Source organism: Oncorhynchus masou, chromosome 6 (assembly GCF_036934945.1).
Source record: "Oncorhynchus masou masou isolate Uvic2021 chromosome 6, UVic_Omas_1.1, whole genome shotgun sequence".
In the NCBI taxonomy this organism is placed as follows: Eukaryota; Metazoa; Chordata; class Actinopteri; order Salmoniformes; family Salmonidae; genus Oncorhynchus; species Oncorhynchus masou.
The window spans coordinates 82,440,668-82,446,667 of NC_088217.1; the positions used below are offsets into that span (position 1 = coordinate 82,440,668).

At 47.1% G+C, this 6,000-nt stretch overlaps 1 protein-coding gene across 2 annotated transcripts in view; it reads right to left on the minus strand.

The window, feature by feature from the left end:
* The window catches only part of LOC135542795 (filamin A-interacting protein 1-like), a 79,971-nt gene extending 76,871 nt beyond the window's left edge, over nucleotides 1-3,100 (minus strand). Inside the window, exon 1 of one of the 2 annotated variants that reach the window (XM_064969998.1) lies at nucleotides 2,714-3,100. The gene's annotated coding sequence lies outside the window, so the exon portion shown is untranslated. The remainder of the gene's footprint in view (nucleotides 1-2,713) is intronic. The other variant, XM_064969999.1, reaches the window with a different exon arrangement.
* Nucleotides 3,101-6,000: the final 2,900 nt, after the last annotated feature.

Below are 6,000 nucleotides of genomic sequence, written 5' to 3' on the forward strand. Positions count from 1 at the left end.
CTCACTACATCCACACACCCTCAAACCCTCCCTAGGCCCTAGCTGTCTCACTACATCCACACACCCTCAGACCCTCCCTAGGCCCTAGCTGTCTCACCACATCCACATACCCTCAGACCCTCCCTAGGCCCAACTGTCTCACTACATCCACACACCCTCAGACCCTCCCTAGGCCCTAGCTGTCTCACCACATCCCAGGCTTACAGTCAGATTACAACGCCTGAGGAGGCACCACGGACAGGCCATGCCATGCCATGCCAGAAATACTTTAAGAAATGAGGAGATGGGAAACTCATTGGCCAATGAATAGAGGAAAGTACTATGCTGCCCCACCCAGCAGACAACCAATCATGTTCATGTTGTCATGCGGTTGCTAAGCTAATCATCAAGCAATCCCTTCTAAAAGTCTAATCAAAATTGAATCAAATCAAATTGCATTCGTCACATGCTTCGTAAACAACAGGTGTGGACTAACAGTGAAATGCCTACGGGCCCTTCCAAACAACGCAGAGAGAAAGAAAATAGAGAAATAATAAAAAAGTAAAAGATGTAATAATAAAAAGGTATGAAGGTATGAGTCGAGAAACCTGCCTATTGTCCTCAATAGTATTTCAAAGTTATATAATATTACAGAGAACAAGTTAATTATCTCACATCTCAGAAAAGATTTGTAATGTTGTGTTTATTGTTCACGAAATTCATGCTAATGTTGGATTTTGGAGCTCGCACCCAATGTACTCCCATTGACTCCTTGAAGGAGGGCACTCCTTGTGGGATTGTACCCAGAATGCACTGCACGGTCCATTGACAACATACAGGCAACATACATAATGGTCGTTAATATGAATCCAATGACCCATCTCCTCATTTCTTAAAGTATTTCAGGTCAGGCCTGGTTGTATGTGTTAGCCTGTCGCTTGGACTCACACACCACTCTGTTGGGTCTCAGGCCTTTTAAAAGTTCATATGGAGCATTGCTGGGTGTCCTTCTGTCAGGTCAAATATTTGCTTACAGCACAGATTAGTGTTGGGTTTAGGTTTAGTGTTGGGCTTATCAGGGGCAAGTCTAGAGAGGAGCATGGAGCTTCGGCAGGTTATAGATGAAGGAAGACAGACACAGACCATTCCTGTTGTTTGCATGGATTGATGACCTCTAATGTTCAGACTCAACACTGGAGGGATTGACATAAATGTCTGAACTATAGAAAGTATGTCCACGAGGAGAAAGGTAGGCGATGACGCCGAATGATTTGGTGATCGTTAATGTTCACACTTAAGGCAAGAGGGATCAACCTAAAAGGTCTGTACTGTCACCGAAGATGATGTGGTCCTTTTCATGTTACACAAACATCCAATGTGCTTTACCACTGTAGGGTTGCCATGCCAAACCCTGGAGCCTCCTGGGAATTGATAACATAAATGTAAACAATGTTGAAGGAGTTTTAATGGTCTTTAGGTTAGGAACCCTGAACGACCGACTCCTCTTGGGTCACATATTGACCATACTGTACCCACTAAATGAGCTACTCTAAACGTGGGAATGATCTGCTCTAGCTTGAGAAATGACGACCAAACACAGAGGGGCTTGTTTTGGGCGCCTTGTTTGCGCCAGTCTGATTCACAGCCAGAAGAATCTGGTTGCTGCTAAAATGTTTTGATGACGGCCAGGCATCCGCCTCCCTCTCCCTGCTCTGGGGCGACACGTTCAAAACAGAGCTGCTAGGTGAAGGCCTGATAACCCCATCTGGCTCGGCCCCTCCATATCCCCCACAGCCCCCTGGGGATCTGAGACGCACAGGGCCCTGAGCCTGGACCCGCTGCCCTTAGGAAATACCCTGCTGCTGTCACTGTACCACTTCAATGTAGAACATCCATAGGCCAGCTTTGTTGATCTTTGTCTTTGATGTGAGGTAAGGAAATTGACTAGAACGTAATCAGAACTTAACGTAACTATTGCCCAGTGGACTAGGTGGTAACTTCCTGCACTTCTCAGTTGACAATCGATAAATATGTTCATATTAGCTGCAGTCAATCACATGGGATTATGTTTGACTGGAAACTGATCTACACTCTTAGAAAAAAGGGTTCCAAAAGGGTTTTCCAGCTGTCCCCATTGGATGACCATTTTTGGTTCCAGGTAGAACCCTTTTGGGTTCCATGTAGAACCATCTGTGGAAATGGTTCAAGATGGAACCCAAACGCATTACACCTGGAACCAAAAGGGTTCTTCAAAGGGATATGCTATGGTGACAGCCGAAGAACCCGTTCGGTTCTGGAAAGCACCTTTTTTTCAGTACAATATTCTATCCAGATACACAAACATAACATCAATACTCATGCAGATATGCACCCAAAACATCAGTAATGATGCAAAGATGTCAAATCAACAGGAGTCAATAGGATTTATAGTGGATCTGTAAACCAACTCCCTCAGCTGACCTCACTTAAGAATACAACAGTGAGCAGAGTGGTCTATGTGGTCACGACATGTTCCCTTCATGCAGTCTACCTGCCCTGTCTGATTAGCCACAACACCGTCACAGCAACACCCTCCCAACACCAGCCTGTCTCCATACACTGCAGAATGCACATGATAAACTGAATTAAATAGTGTAGACAAAGAGGGTTGTCATGGGTACAGAGAGAGAAGTCCATGTAGTTTGACCTCCCTCTCTGGGTTTAGCTGCAGCGTGTAGCTGACAACCAGTCTTACCTCAGAGAGCGGTGAGTCAAAGCTGTAGTCCAGACCGCTGCTTGCTGCTACTGCTGCAATGTCACTGTGTTGCTCTGTAGTCCCCTGCCAGCAGAGGAAATGTTATCCAGTGTGTAGTGTTTCCACGTCTTCCTTCCCTGATCGAGCCCTTTTTCTCCTCTCCTGTGTCCTCAGCTTGCCTCTGTCTGTACAATCCAGTTCGAGCGATGGGGGAGGAGGAGGGGGGTGAATCACTCTCCCGCCGATATGACGGAGAGAAGGAGCGTGCCTGGGAGAGAGAGAGACAGAAAGACGGGGAATGAGATGCTGCTGTGATAGAGGACTGGATAGAAGGACAGTGTGGTGCAGTGGAGAGAAATGACTGGGGAGGGAGAGAAGGAGAGAGAGAGGGAGGGAGGGAAGGAGAGAGAGAGGGAGGGAGGGAAGGAGAGAGTGAGCGAGGGAGGGGGTAAAGGGACAGATAGGACCTGGCATGCAGATATCTGCCTCGCTGCTAAATTTAACCTACCCCTAATGACACACACACACACACACACACTTGGCCAGATGGTCCTGTCAGGGAACTGATCCCTAAGGAGTCTGGGACTGTCCCCGTGGAGATAGAGAGAGAGGAAGGAGAGGGGAAGCAGAGAGGGGGGGGTAACTTGTTTCAAGTGCCCAGGGGCAGGTTAGTCAGTTAGGGATTGGTTGATTGTTGTTTTATGAAGAGAGTGAAAAGCTTGACAAGGGAACATGAAGTATAGACAGTTCCCAAGTTGAAAGAGACTGGCCAGTAAGACCCTAATAGCATCTACCATACACATCCTATAGTTCTATATGTCATTCTATGGAATCTACCTTCATCAGGACAACTTTGGAAAGCTGATCCCTTCATGTAGTCAGGAACTTAGTTTTACTGAGGACACTGGTACCCACATCACTCACAGCTTAAACAATAGGTGACACAAGGTGACAGAATAAAATGCATTGTAAGTTTTATTTGACTCAGGTGGTCTATTCTGGATGACAATAGAGTCCGGGTGACCATGTCACCTGCTCTGGTACCTTAGGACAAGGCATTTGATTTGCATGTGGGGAATCAAAATGGTGGTCTGATCGGAGCATAGCAGTATTCAAAACAATGTCAAGATTCTATGATCATTTGCCAGTCAACTCTGAAAATAATTTAAAACTGTATTTTTCAAAGAATCACTGAATTTCACAGCATGTTTTTTCCCCCTTTAAAACCCAGCGTTCTATTCCAGAAGTATACTGTTCTACGCTTGGACCTTCACTGAGGCATGCTCTCCTGTGGGACTGTTTTCTGTCCGACCACAGCAACCACGGGACTACATCTCAGACTCCTTTCAATGTGTCCTTGGCCCCGTGCGGGTCTGTGTTTTCCATCAGTGAGCAGTGCTGCGGTGGGTGTGTGGGTGGGAAGGCTTTTCCTCTGGCCTTCTCCTGAGTAGCAGTGGTGTCAATGTTTCAGTGTCTGGAAGTGTGTCTGGACTGACACAAACTGTGTGTGTGGTGAGGTAAAGGCACATTCGAGGCTTCCATTGTGTCAATCCCCAGCTGTCATCGGAACCTCTCCTTGACACATACACATACATCTGGTCAGAAACAGACTAAAAGGTGGGCCTCACAGTGCCTGCTAGGGGAGGTAGAAAATATCCCCTTATTGATTTAGATCTCAATGGGCTCCCATCAACTCTGACCTTATCTACAATGTGCTGGGGGTTGTCATGGAGACGCAGCATGGCCTGTACTATCAGAGCCACCTGTTGTCCTACTCAGGAGAACAATAACGCAGGACAGCATGACAATACACACTCAGTCCCCACTGTAAAATAAACTGTTGGAATACAGGAAAATAGATTATATAGCCAGGCTAACTTTTTCCAGAGAGTTGAGAGGAGGCTCTTTATAGTGTGTGCAGTTCAAAAACACATTGAGTTGCCAACTACACACATCATTCATCAACTCACTATGAACTCTGAGGGACACTCCTGTCTCGCCTGACTCCCAACTCTGTTTGTGCTGTCTTGTGCAACTTTGGCGTGACGTTGACATAACGGTTGGCAAGACAGCACAAACAGACGAGGGACTCGTTCCTAGCTAGTTCCTGTGCCCTCAGATATAACTAGTTCATCGTTGGCCTTGCGGCCAGTCACTGTGGCATGATGGATGTGATCTGCCTCTTGGGGAGGCTGTGCTGATTGCCTGCGCTGAAGTATTTCATTGACAGCTATGTCAGCCATTTTGAGTGATATACTATCATTATATCCCAGCTAGGTTTATTCACAATACGTATCCTAGCAATTTAACATCCTCTCTAATTGACAACGTGAAGTAAGGAAGTTCATATAGTCATCAGTTACTTTCAGGCATCAGTAAGAAATAGTAAACTGGAGAAAAATGGCTATTAAATATCTCAACTTCTATAAAAGGGAGCCGGATAGAATATTGACATTGAAGCATCTCAGACCTGGGACGATAAACTGGAAATTATCGACACCGACCAAACTGACCACTTATTGTGGACATTTTGCTGGTATCATTCATTATGATAAATAACCCATAGGGCCGTACTTGTGTAGTTTGAAATTAAATAAGTTTGCTAATATGAGTGATTGTTGAGGCTTAACTTAACCCTGCCCACAAATCACAAGCATCACAAAAGGAACCTCACTGACAGCTCCCAGCGTGGTCCAGCTGAATGTGCAGGGCTAGAAGTTTCCACCTGCCCATCATCTTTCATCGTCACCCGGCCTGCTGGGAGCCTTGCAGGAGGGGGAAGGCTATTCCCATCACACCTTGCAGGAGGGGGAAGGCTATTCCCATCACACCTTGCAGGAGGGGGAAGGCTATTCCCATCACACCTTGCAGGAGGGGGAAGGCTATTCCCATCGCACCTTGCAGGAGGGGGAAGGCTATTCCCATCACACCTTGCAGGAGGGGGAAGGCTATTCCCATCACACCTTGCAGGAGGGGGAAGGCTATTCCCATCACACCTTGCAGGAGGGGGAAGGCTATTCCCATCACACCTTGCAGGAGGGGGAAGGGTATTCCCATCACACCTTGCAGGAGGGGGAAGGCTATTCCCATCACACCTTGCAGGAGGGGGAAGGCTATTCCCATCACACCTTGCAGGAGGGGGAAGGCTATTCCCATCGCATCCCTGATCTGAGCCGTGATCCATCCCACTGAGTATATGTATATATAACACCTCCACCTGGAGAGGGAGGGAGGGAGAGAGGGAGAGAGAGGGAGGGAGGAGGGAGTGAGGGGCAGAGAGAGAGGGA